The sequence below is a fragment of the Typopeltis vanoorti genome, chromosome 22 (genome assembly GCF_054136105.1).
Source record: "Typopeltis vanoorti isolate ZY-2024b chromosome 22, IOZ_Tvanoo_1.0, whole genome shotgun sequence".
NCBI lineage: Eukaryota > Metazoa > Arthropoda > Arachnida > Uropygi > Thelyphonidae > Typopeltis > Typopeltis vanoorti.
In genome coordinates, this window is record NC_143570.1 from 13,452,766 (window position 1) to 13,465,943 (window position 13,178).

The 13,178-nt window shown below is 34.9% G+C and overlaps 1 protein-coding gene across 2 annotated transcripts in view; it reads right to left on the reverse strand.

Moving 5' to 3' along the window:
- Positions 1 to 5,227, reverse strand: part of Spec2 (CDC42 small effector protein Spec2) — a 91,170-nt gene extending 85,943 nt beyond the window's left edge. For both annotated transcript variants that reach the window (XM_090412050.1, XM_090412049.1), the window contains exon 1: positions 4,838 to 5,227. The gene's annotated coding sequence lies outside the window, so the exon portion shown is untranslated. The remainder of the gene's footprint in view (positions 1 to 4,837) is intronic.
- Between the last annotated feature and the right edge of the window lie 7,951 nt (positions 5,228 to 13,178).

A 13,178-nucleotide genomic window follows, 5' to 3' on the forward strand; every position in this document is an offset into this window, starting at 1 on the left:
GCTGTAGAGGGGTATTTTGCAGATCTTACTGAGAACAACCACAGGGACAGGATAATGGCACTGGAGACATGCTGGAATAAATGTATTAGTCTCAAGGAAGATTATATTGAAAAATAAAAATAATTTTGAAATTATAAATTCGTTTTTTCAATGTTAAGCCAAGAACTTTTCAGACCACCCTCGTAGATTCTTAGGCAAGGTCACAACATTATGAACAGCTGCACGTCTAGTAAAAACCTATCCAAATATCATTAACATACAAATTAAACAATAATGACTCTAAAAGAGACCCCACCATCTTAAGCACAAAACTTGTGACTTTCCTCTTTCAGGATATTATGCCTCCTACCCCATACACAACTTGCTCTAATCTGACATCCAATCACCTACCCAACTCGCTAATATATCTAACTCCATCTATTTCAATTTAGCCACAAACTTCTGTATGTGGCGGTCTCTCAGGTCTTTCAAAATTTAAGTATATCACTGTATACGTATTTCTCTTGTCCATTCATCACTTGTGTGTTAAGGATAGTGCTGTTTCACTTCTTTAAAGGTTTATCATGAGTATTCATCACCTTGTACATAAGTAACAAGACCTCCCTTTATCAAATTCATTCTGACCATGACAGAGAACAATGGTATTAAAAGCCCAATTCTGTATCCTAGCTCTCACCAACTTCTCCAAACTCCTGTCAGAAAGTTTGCATATATTTGTTTAGTGTCTACTCTCTAAACAATAGTCATTTAAACTTGTGCAAATAGTAATGGATTTTTGTAGCTTGCTACATGGATTTATGCAAATTAATTTAGCTATAATTTCAGGTTATAGCTAGACAAAAAAAAAAAGGGACAACATTAATATGAGAAATATTACATTAGTGCACACATTAACTTGCACAGAAAATGTTTTTCATGTGCATATGGGCCAGCAAAAATTAGCGGGAGCATTTGCTCAAGGAATTCAAGTTGTGGTGCTACAAAGACAAAGCTGCATTCTGTAATACATAAAAAGTATCCTGTGACTGTGACAGAAACTATTACAACAAAGTTTTCAAGGTATTTTTAAAGTGGAGACATTTAGGTTTCATGAGACTTCAATTTTTGCAAAAAAAATGCTGTAATACAGACTGCTAGAAATTGCCTGAGAAACCTCTAGCTACTTTCCAAAGAAAGATGGATTTTAAAAGATGGATTCTGAACACCTGAAGTGCCTTTTTAAGACAGCCTATTATAAAGAGAGTGAAAGATAACAGTGTGGTAGGTAAGGTAGTCAGCATGTTGCTCAGGTAAGATAATGAGTTGAGAAGGCAAATGAAGATTATGAATGGCATGCTAGCAGAGTTGTGCAAGGGAAAAGGAGCCCATTTTGTGAATGTATGAGATGAATTTGAGGGAGCCCATTTTTATATAGATAGCTATATAAAAGAGATAGGCTATATTTAAATAGATTTGGTGCAAGTCAATTGGAGAAACTGTTGCTGAAGGAGAAAATAAAGTAGTAAAAGGTGTTGTGGAAGAGTAATAGGAGAGTTTGAGAATGGAGAGGTGAGTGGCATGAGTGAAGAGAATGAAAGAAAGAAGATAAGGGCAGGGGAATGGGGAGGGGTCACAGTGGACAGGGAGACACTGAAGTGGATGATGGTTTCAGGAGTAGGTGTGCAAGTCTGCAAGAAAGGTCAAGATCAGTTAGTATGGAGGGGTCATATCCAAGAAGTGGGGTCAGTGAGACTTCCTATAGAAACAAATGAGCTAGTGTGTATGTTTACAAATGCTAGAAGAATTCAAAACATGGGGAAAGAAACTGTAGTACTGATAAAGTTCATTTGCCCAAAAATTGTTGGAATAACATTCCACATTCTGACAGGAATAGAGGGAGAAATATGTAGTCTTTCATGAAGATAGACAAGGCAGAAAGGGAGGAGAAGTGATGATTATGGCAGAGGAGTTGTACCCATCTCGGCTGGAGATATGAGGAGCAAATAGTGACAGTGGTTTTGAAGCAGTATGATGTGAAATGAAGGTGGACAGAATGAAATATTTAGTAGAGTGTTGCTATACCTCTGGTAATGTGGAAGGCAGTGAAAAGGAAATGTTTAGGCAAATTGGTTTGGCTAATAAGAAAGGGGTGATGATTATGGGCAATTTCAATTATGGTAATATAGACTGGAATGAAGAGAAAGAGCATCTAGAACCAGAGAATGAATCAGTCTTTGTGGGACAACTATCTTAGGCAGTGTGTAACAGAGGCTACAAGAGGGACTTGGATTTGATTATCTCATCAGAAGATATCATAAATGAAGTGTCAATCTTCATGATATAGTTTAATAGAATAATTATAGCACAAAGAGAAATAATTAAACAGCAAGTTTAATTGTTTCAATATTTCACCTCTGACAACTTCAGGAATACAATGTTAAAATTGTAATCGCACACATAAAAGAAAGTGGAAGAAATGAAATTAGACTAAATGAAAACTGAAGTCTTATTGGGGGGGGGGGGCAATCTAAAGATGTTGTTGGCTAGTCTTAGATGTTAGGAGGCCTAAGAATTAAAGTTTCCCAAATCTTAGAATGTTCAATATAAAAATATTTATTAAGATTACATTCGTTTTTTTTTTTTAAATCTGCTACTGATTCTGAAAAGTCTTTCAAGTTTGTACTACTGTGATGGAACATGATGGTTTTCTTTCATCTGATTCTGTGCAAGGTATCCAAGATATGGTCTGCTAGACCTGACTGACAATATTTGCAGCAGTTGACGATGCATTTTTTTTTGTCTTCCTCTAGGCAGATGTTAACAGATTTCATAGTTTGACCATAATATGATAAGTTGCAAGAACAAGGAACGTAAACACCCGGAATAGAGGGGAGGAAGTGAATCTTTAGGAGAGTGGAGAAGAGTAGCCAGCTTTAAATGAGGTTTGAAATCTGTGCAGAGATTATTTCTTTAATGTTCTGATTATTTTTTCTTAGGTATCTTGGATATAGACAAAAAATACATCCACCACTACAACTATGGTCAGTCAGGTGTTGGAGGACATGCCTTGGATATCTTGCACAGAATCGCATGGAAGAAAAAGGATATGTAGCGGTGCTGTAGATAAAAATTCAGGAGAAACAATGAGCAAAGACAACAAATGACATAAAATGATGATAACAATCTGCAATAAGGAAGTGAACGTACCCCTATATAACCACTTTGAATGTTACCATGACATGGATGAAGCATCATGAAAAATGCAGCTGAATGTACAAGTAAAAAACTGTCTTAAGCTTTTTTTTAAACTTATACCAGAAATCATTAGTGTTAAATGAAGAAATACATATCCTAAAACTGTTCTAACACACCACTCAACTGATCATGGCAATTTGTCAGTATAGTATGGTCTTTGTGAATTGTATTTGTAAATTAGGTTACTAAATTAGTAGCATAATTTAGTATGCCCATTTCTATATAGTATCTCTTACCAATAAATTAAAATAAACAAAAATAGAAAGCACCTTAGCCCACTCACGGCACAAATGTACTATAGTTTTACAGCGCATTAATAGATCTGAGTCACGTAACAAAGTTTTTTATTTATTAATTTTTTTTTAACTGATAATCTGTACTGTGCAACTGAGTGCTTAATGTCTGCAATCATCTCAGACAGATGTTTTCCATTGCAATATATATATAGTGTGTTTCGCCTGAATGTTAGTTTTAACTTTGTCTCGATTGATCAAAGACATTGGGCAATACAACAGTATCACATGAGACCTCTAAGGGCATCGCAGGAAGGCACACTATTCCACACAATGTACTATCTACACCAATCCTCCTACACACAACACTACTATCCATCTACTCCCAATGGCATTTACTACCCATTAAGAGTATTTTTTTTTTGTCTGCAAACTGTGCTCTCTGGTTGATTTGCCTGTACATGGGTTGAAAAGTTAGTTTCCAGGAGGGGAAAAACCCCCGACATTTTTATAAGAGACTGGCTATTTCACCTTCAATTAAACACAGTCATATAATCATTCCCCTCATCACAAAAGAAAATTAAGTTCAGGTCTTTTCCAATCAAAGGGTGCATGCCCTACAAAGGCACTATCAAAAGACTAAATGAAGAAACTAGTAAAAGCTACAAAGTTTTGCATGTAGGCAAATTAAATTTTGGTAGTACAGCATATCAGTGAAGAAGTTTAATGACATGCTTTTTAAATTAAGGTGTGTTACAGAGATCTTAAATGTTTTAAATTAAATGAACTTGAATTTCTTAAATACAAATGGGAAGCTGAAAATTATCTACTCCGATTTACTGTTAATATCCAAATTAATTTCAAGCGGAAATAAAATTCAAACCCACTATAACATCCAGATTTTGGATTTCATTAATAATACGGAGTGCATAAAAAGTTGCGTCTTTATAAATATATGAAGACAAAGCAGATTATAAAGAAACCAAACAAGATCTTCGTTATCAAAACTTCAAGTAACGGGGGTATCATGTAATAATTTTTCTAAACACCGAATCGCATAAAACATTTCAAAACTGGATATTCCTATTAACAGTCACAAAAATATTTAAATCACAGAGGGGGAGGATCTTGGAAAGAGTTGTTTGAGTGAGAAACAAACATAATACGCGAGCAATAAAATCAAAGGTGGACAGAATGAAAATTTAACGATATGGAAAAACATCAGGAACAGAGAACAGTAATCGTAAAATTAATAACAATATCAAGAAAATTCGGTATAAGGTTCCTATAAATCTATATAATATACTAACGTCATTCGTCTAATAATCATATTGAAAGAAATGATAAGCATGTCACTGTACTTCACTTACCGGGTCAGGTTTTTTTTTTTCTTCTTCTTCTTTTTCTAAATGATACTTTTTACTCCTAATTACTACTAATGCTTAGTAACTCACTCGGCTATCGCAAGCGGTATAAATTTCGAATAACTAAAATGGGCAAATCATAATAATGAATAAACTTTCAACCATAGTAACATATAGAAACACTTTCAAATGACGGCAGTAGCTAATATAAATGAAGCTTCCGCTCCACTTTAAAATGACTAAACTTATATCAGCGTGCTAGAGAACGATAGCTGATAACGAATATCACTCATTACTATATATACCATTCATTTCACAACTAAAATAACCACAATGTGAACTATTATATCTCCAAAACCGAAGTAAACAAAATATTTCGCTCCTTTAACTTTTCAGATGAATACAACTACTTCCTTCTTACGATGCTAACATTCTCTAGTGGAGGATGTTAGCATCATCGTAAATAAGAGCTAAATAAGAAAAAATTAATTCATATAATAAATAATATCATTCAATTTGTTTCTAAATCGAAATGCAATTCGTCACATTAATCAATAATGATGACAAAATACTTACATGAAACACTTTTTTATTCATCAAATTTTCGCATGGAGTATTGCATCAGATAAAAAAATAAAAAATAAATAAAAATAAACATTAAACAAAAGTAGATATGGCCAAAAAATAAACAATTCAAACTTGAAACAATGAGTTTCAGAGAACAGTAATTTCCAATTTAAAAGTGGAGTTCTAACAGTATTTTGTAATTTAAAAGTGAAGTTCTAACGAGGTATCAAAGATAATGGAAAAATTTAACTTATAAAACTATGAAAAATAAGAAACTATTAAAACACTGTTAAGCAATACTACTTCTCACAATGATAAACCCATCTCATTAGATCGATTTAATGAGTCACTTAATGGTCAAAGCTAAATAACTAAAAGGAGACCACCACCACATCGTCTTTAAGGAATGCGGAGAATCAAATTGGGCTTCTGACCTAATGATTAATCCTCACCTTCATGTGGTGTATCCCGTTAAACGAGGACCGGCTAGCAATTTGGGACTTAGCCAAACAAATTGTACGCTCTATTGGATTAAAGAAATACGTATGATTGTACAACATCATGAGATTTATGTCTGCTGGGCCTGGTTCAACAAGTCTCCAGCTGATTTCGACAGGGAACCTAGTTGTTCAGTGAAGTGGCAGGTACTGGAACAGACTCAAGCACAACATATAGAAGAAGAATAACAGTAAACCAAACATAATAAGAACTGAAGATAGGAACTATCAATTTATTACTCCATCAATATAAGGGATATTGATAAAGGAAATCGAACTTCGATATTATTATTATTATTTTTTTTATTATTATGTGACACCTCCAGGGAGTACAAACACTCATCGAAGGAGAGTGTGCCAACAGCATCGAACGATTCAATCCCTTCCAACTACTAACCATGCTCAAACTTGCTTAACCAAACCAAACATAATAAGAACTGAAGATAAGAACAATCAATTTATTACTCCATCTATATAAGGGATATTAATATAAAGGAAATCGAACTTCGATATGAATTGGAAAAGTACCACGTGGACATAATCGGCATCACTGAAATAAAGAAGGAAAAAAAATGAGATCTTACTAAACCATATATTATACCATGGTATATTCGAGCAATAATGATCAAGAGAAGGAAGGATTAGCGATAGCATTCAACATCAAACATGAAAATAAACTTCTCCATTGCAAGGCAGTTTCAAATAGAGTTATGTGGGCAAACTTCAAAATGGGGAAAATGGACAATGAAACTTAGTTGTCTTAGATGAAACTTCCTTAGAAGCCTCTCCTAAGGAAGAAGTGATGGAGTTTTACAGTAGGCGGCTGACAAAAAGAAAATAGAAATGGTACTTATTGGAGACATAAACAGCAGAGTAGGAAGCGAATCCCACAAGCATACTGAAATGTTCTGGAAAATTTGGAGAAAAGCGCAAAGCTATTAAATGCTGTTGGCACACTCTCCCTCGATGAGGCTTTGGATTCCCTGGAGGTGTCAAATAATAATAATAATAATAATAATAATAATAATAATAATAATAATAATAATAATAATAATAATAATAATAATATGCTGGATTGTTGCTCAGGATATTGAGAAGTCATTACTAACATCATGTTCCAATATAAAGATGCAGACAAGTTGATATGGAGAGAAGATGCAAGAAATAAGAAAAGCCCCATTAAATAGGTGTTTGTTGACAGTGATATCTTCAAACTGGATCAGGATACAAAGTGTGCAAAGGCTTTGAAACTGGAATTGACCATTTAATGCTGAGTAGGATAAAAACTGATATCACATTGAAAAGAAGAGTATGTAAAAGGAAATTTTAAAAATAAATAAAGTTGAGTACTTTTCACAGGTGAACTGTAGATTGAACTATACAAACATTTTCGAAGAAAGAATGAAACAGTTTGAAAACAAGACCCTGGAGTCTCAGTGGCAAACTCTGATGAAAAACATTGACTGCTTCAGCTAGGAAAGTATGTGGTAAAGTCGTCTACAGGGATAGAAAAATAAGAATGCTACCGTGGACACCTGAAATTAAAGAAGCAGTCCAGGTAAAAGAAGAAAGAATACCGAGATTTCCTAGCAAATAAATTGGCAGAGGTCCTAGAAGAATGCAGAGAAAAATGTAACAGACCTAAGCTACAAGTAAGAATAATTAAACAAAAGTCATGAGAGGACTTTGGCAAGAATATAGAAAATAAATAGCAGGAGGTGGCAAAGTGTTCTGGAGGCTATTGAAAAGTTTATAAATGGAGAAAAGAGTGCTGTGAAAGGAATCAAAGATAACAAAGGAGATGTGGAAACTGAAAATAAGGATATCATGGATGTCTACAGATCTGCAGTAATTACTTTAAAAAAACTGTTAAAGGAAGCAAGAAGTGCCAGAACTGTAGTAGGTAATTTTCAAAAGGAAATCGATTAGGAGTATAAAGGTAGAAAAAGCGATAAAGAACATGAAATATGAAGAGGCACTGGAGCAGATTATGTCCGACGATAAATGCTCAAATGTGGAGGTATAAAATTTTTAGAATGATTGCACTACATAATTCAAAGGGCCTAGTCAGAAAATCTCAGGAGAGAGCTTACAGCAATATCATGGAACTTAAAAAAAATCAGCTAACGCCTTTTATTTCCTTATAGGGAATAGGCGAGACCTTTAAGCCCTATCTTGCTTTGCAGTTTGGGCAGTTCAATCACCACTTGTCCGTCTCTTGAGTTTACTGGACGAAGAACCGGAGTTTCTGGGAGAAAAAACTTCCTTGACCGTGCCAGAGATCGACTAACTAGGAAACCAGTTAGTCGATCCTCTGAATAGTTCAGTGGAGATGAACTGTGTAGTTCGCTTCCACTGAACTACAAAAGCTCTGATTAACTGAATAGCATGAATATAATGCTGCATGGGCCTATCCAAGAACTATTTGATGCAGGCAATATCAGAATGTATTCAAAAAGTCAAGATATTAAATATCGTGATGTGAAATTGATGAATGAAGATATGCAATATAGGACATGCAATCTGGAAGAAGAAGATATTATGAAATGCACCACAACCAGAGGGGTGTAGTCGGGCCAGGGCGACGCCCTGGTACTTTTTTAAAAATATCACATTTATTAAATTCATTATAATAAATTATAAGAATTATATTAATGAGAATTATAATGCATTTCCAGCTTTAGGTCAAAAAATAGCAGGTTGCCGCTCTTGTTATTTTTTTTCAGAAAACAAGGCAATCTCTCTACCATATGGATGTCGCAATAATAATAATAATAATAATAATAATAATAATAATAATAATAATAATAATAATAATAATAATCCCCAAAGGAACACGGCCTTGTCGTGGCGGAGGGACTTGCGTGCTTCAGTGATGCTGAGAGCTATTCTGGCGGTTGCATAGCTTCCAGCAGGGCTACCCATGTCAGGCAGGTCTCAACTGGGGGATCCAGACTAACAGTGTTCCATCCCCCCCATCTTAATGGTGAAAAGGAAGAAGAGATCCATATCGGATCAGTCGATGCCCGGGTCATCAAGGACTGCGTCAGATGTTGGGGATCCTGGGCATCAGGCGACAAGTGGGCTACAGGACCCAGCTCTCCTTGCTGGGCAATCAGGGCAGGTAGCTGGAAAGCGACTGGAAGAAACCAAACGTAAAAAATGGACTGTAGAAGAAAACAGAGAAATTATGAAATGTTTTTACAGATCAACACCAGAAAAACGAGGTTTCAGAAAGCGTATGCATTTAATTTGGAAACAAAAATTCCCAGAATCTGCAATAACAGAACAAAGACTTATGGACCAAAAGAATTTCATTTTCCGTAACAAAATATTTACTAAACTTGAGCTGCAAGAGTTATGTAATAAACCAACTCCAGTAACAGAAAATCATCAGGAGGTAGCTACATCAAACTTTGGAATTCAACTCAGTAAACATCAAGCTGACGACATACTTCAGAATGTTTGGACAGAAGGGTAGTGTAAAATGAAGTCAGTGATAATGGAACATATGAACTCCATAAACGACCGTATAAGATACCACCATTAAAAGCTTTACAACAATCTAAGCTAAAATAGCTCCTCTTAGACGCAAATGCTGTAATTGAAACCATCACAACCAACAGTGGGGTGGTGAAGCGCAATACATAGCCTCTCCCACTCAAATGTCAACCTCACCTTCCCGTGGTCCATCCTGTTCTAAAAGTACAAACGAGGCACTGGCGATCGAGTATGGGCGGTATAACCTTAACACCCTAACAGAGTAAATGCTGTTAGATATGCCTGTCCAGAGGCGTTAGGTAGTAGCCCTACCACTGGACTTACCCAGCGACAGGTTAGTAATTTCCCTGCCCTGGGGAAATTCAAAATACTTTCAAGTTTCATGCAAAGAAAAGCCGGACGGACTGTCAGGGAAAAGACCACAACCCAGGAAACAGTAAACGAAATTGGAAAAAGGAACACATAATGAAGATTGCAACATGGAATGTGAGACGCATTGCACACAAAGAAGAAGAACTTGATAAACAACTAAACCAAGCTAACATAAAGATATGTATAGTAACAGAAATAAAGAAAAAACAAAAAGGTACAAAAGAAACAAACAACTATATACAAATCTACAGTGGGGTAAAAAAAGAAGAAAGAGCAAAAGCAGGTATAATGATTATGGTACATAAATCCCTAAAGAACAATATTGTATATTACAACTATTTGAATGAAAGACTAATAGAAATTAGACTCAAGACATTAAGAGGCCACATAACAATAATTGGTGCATATGCACCAGAAGAGGGAAAAGAAAAAGACAGTAATATATTTTATAAAGAATTACAGAATGCCATAGATAAAACAAACAAAACTGACTATTTACTGCTAGCAGGAGATTTAAATGCCAGAATAGGAAACAAAAAATACAAAACAAACATAGGTAAATTTGGCGAAGATAGATGTAATCAATATGGTCGCAGATTGCGCGATTTTGTCATTTATAATAATATGAGAATAATGAATTCAATGTTTAAACACAAGGAAATACATAAATATACTTGGTCAGCCAGAGGATACAAATCAGTAATTGACTACGTTATCACAAATTTTAAATTAGCGGAGTTAATTTTAGACGTAAGAGCATATCGAGGCTTTGAATAAAACTCTGATCATTATATGGTATCAGCAAATATTCGTTTTAAAACACATGGCTAAAAACACATAGAATTGAAAATTCTTACCAGCCAAGCTACAATCCTCAAGTTAGACTACAATATCAAAAATGCACAAACTTAAAAACAGAAACCACACATGAATCAAGTGACATAGATAATGAATGGGAAAATTTGAAACAAATTCTCACAAAAGCAGCAACAGAAACCTTAGGAATAAAGCACAAATGGATTAGATAAAGAGGACTACGAGACTGGAACAAAGAAATAGAAAATATAATAAAAACCAAAAAAGGACAGTTACCAGAAATGGCTAAATTCCAAAACAATAGAAGCAGAAATAGAGTATAAAAGAAATAGTGCAATTGCAAAACGAGAAGTAAGGAAAAAACATAGAGAAAGATGGAACAATTTCGTAACAGAACTAGAAAAGGATTTATTTAAGCCACAACCCAAAACCTATAAAGTAATAAAATACATGAATAAAGAAATAAAAGAAAAGATAAAAATACAAACAATAGATTTAGAAAAATGGGTGACATATTTTCAAAATCTCTGGACAGATGAGAACAATGAATTAAAATTTTATAAGACAAGTTGCAAACCGAGAGCAAAAGCCGAGGATGAAACAATCTGCACCATGGAAAATCCGGTTAGAACAAAAGGCCAGCAGGCTTCGAGCTGATCTAAGCTACTTAAAGACTTTTAAAGAAGGACGGTTGAAAATAATAACATCAAAAACAAACTGATTAACACATATAATTTGGCCAACAAAACAATTGCTGAAGTTACCGAAGAGCTAAAACAAAGAATTACAGCGACTGCACAGAAAATTAAAAGATATGAAGCAAGAATAAACCAATATGTACAAAATATGTAATTTTGACAGAACCAACGCCAGTTCTTCCAGTCTCTCCAGAGAAATACAAATGCAAACCATCATTCACCCGGAAAAGAAGAAATACTCAAATTTTGGAAGTCAATCTGGGATAATCCTTTTGAACACAATAAAGATGCTTCATGGATTAATGAAATACAATCAGAAATGAAACAAAAACAAATGCGAAATGTCATTATCACTAAAGAAATGGTCAGTTCTCAAGCTAGAAAATTAAAAATTGGAGTGCACCTGGCAAAGGCGAACTACATGGATTTTGGTTAAAACATCTAACCAGTCTACATGATCGAATGGCAGAACAATTTAATTATTTGTTGTAGTTTGGCTCAGTGGAAGACTGGATGATATCTGGGCACTTTTCTCTTCATGAAAGATAAGGATGCAGACCGAAGTAACTATTGTCCAATAACATGCCTACCAACTATGCTTAAGCTGTTCAGATAATCAGATTTATCCGATTGAACAAAAAGGCAATTTTCAAAAATCTAGAGGAACAAAAGACCAGATCCTTATAAATAAAATGATTCTCAGAAACTCAACAACAAACAACTGGAAAAAATTACTAAATATCGAGATCTGGCAATCGAAGTTGGCCGAGTGTGGCTTAAACACACCAAAGTCATTCCAATAGTTATCGGTGCACTTGTTGCAAATTCAAAGAAGCTGTTCAACTATTTACAGCAATTAAAAATCAAAGAAGTGACCACATATGACCTACAAAAAACAGCATTACCTGGAACAGTCCATATTTTACGACGCTACCTGACGGACTATTCTTAGATTCTTGGGTAGAATCCGAATTGTTCTGAATCACTAGTCATATTTTTATTTATATATCTTGTTTTGACTGTGTATCAATAATAATAATAATAATAATAATGCTGTACTTCGTGCTCTGGATTTTTGTTTCCAGGGTAGAGCCCTGGCACTATTTCTTTTAAGACTACATCCCTGAGCACAAGCACAAGTTGAACAGTAACAACTAGTTGCATGAGGAATACAAGCACCATAGAAGGTGACTGCTATGTAAATATAGCAAAAGTTTAGTTCGAGCAGAAATTATCTAATGAGGCTAAAAAGCCCAGAGAGATTTTTTTCGATACGTTGCCAATAGAAAAAAGTATGATTAATGAAGGATGATATTAATTTGCGAAAATGGTAGAATGGTAGAACCTTTTGCAGAGGACATAGTTCAGTTGATTCATGAGCAATTCATCAATTTACTAGAAGTTAATAGAGACATGTGCATCAGATATAGTACAATTTTAAATAGCGGCCAGAGACAATAAGAGAAATCTAAATATAATTTATTACTACTATATATTTCTTTCAATATGTCATTAGCTTCTTTCACGCAGAAGGCAGAAGAACTGGTGAAAACATTTAAATTCTGAAAACAAGAAGGAGCCTGTTTTAGCTAAGTGGAAGTGGCGCTTGCATACACTGCGCTAGTTTGCTGGAAATTAGACTTAGTTGAAGTCTAGTCGCCGACTGGAGGAACATTTTCTAAGCCTATCTTCGACCGGTTCCCGAGTTAGTCGATCTTTCGCGTGGGCAAGAAAATTGACCGTAGAAGTCACATTATTTCGTAACATATCCTGTTAGGGTTAGGTACCAAGAGATGGCAGCACTTGTTTGCGGTCTCTCATTGGTGGGTACTTACAATTAATGAATAGTCATGGTCCAGCTATTTTCTGATTGGCTACTGGTGAAGATTGAACTGC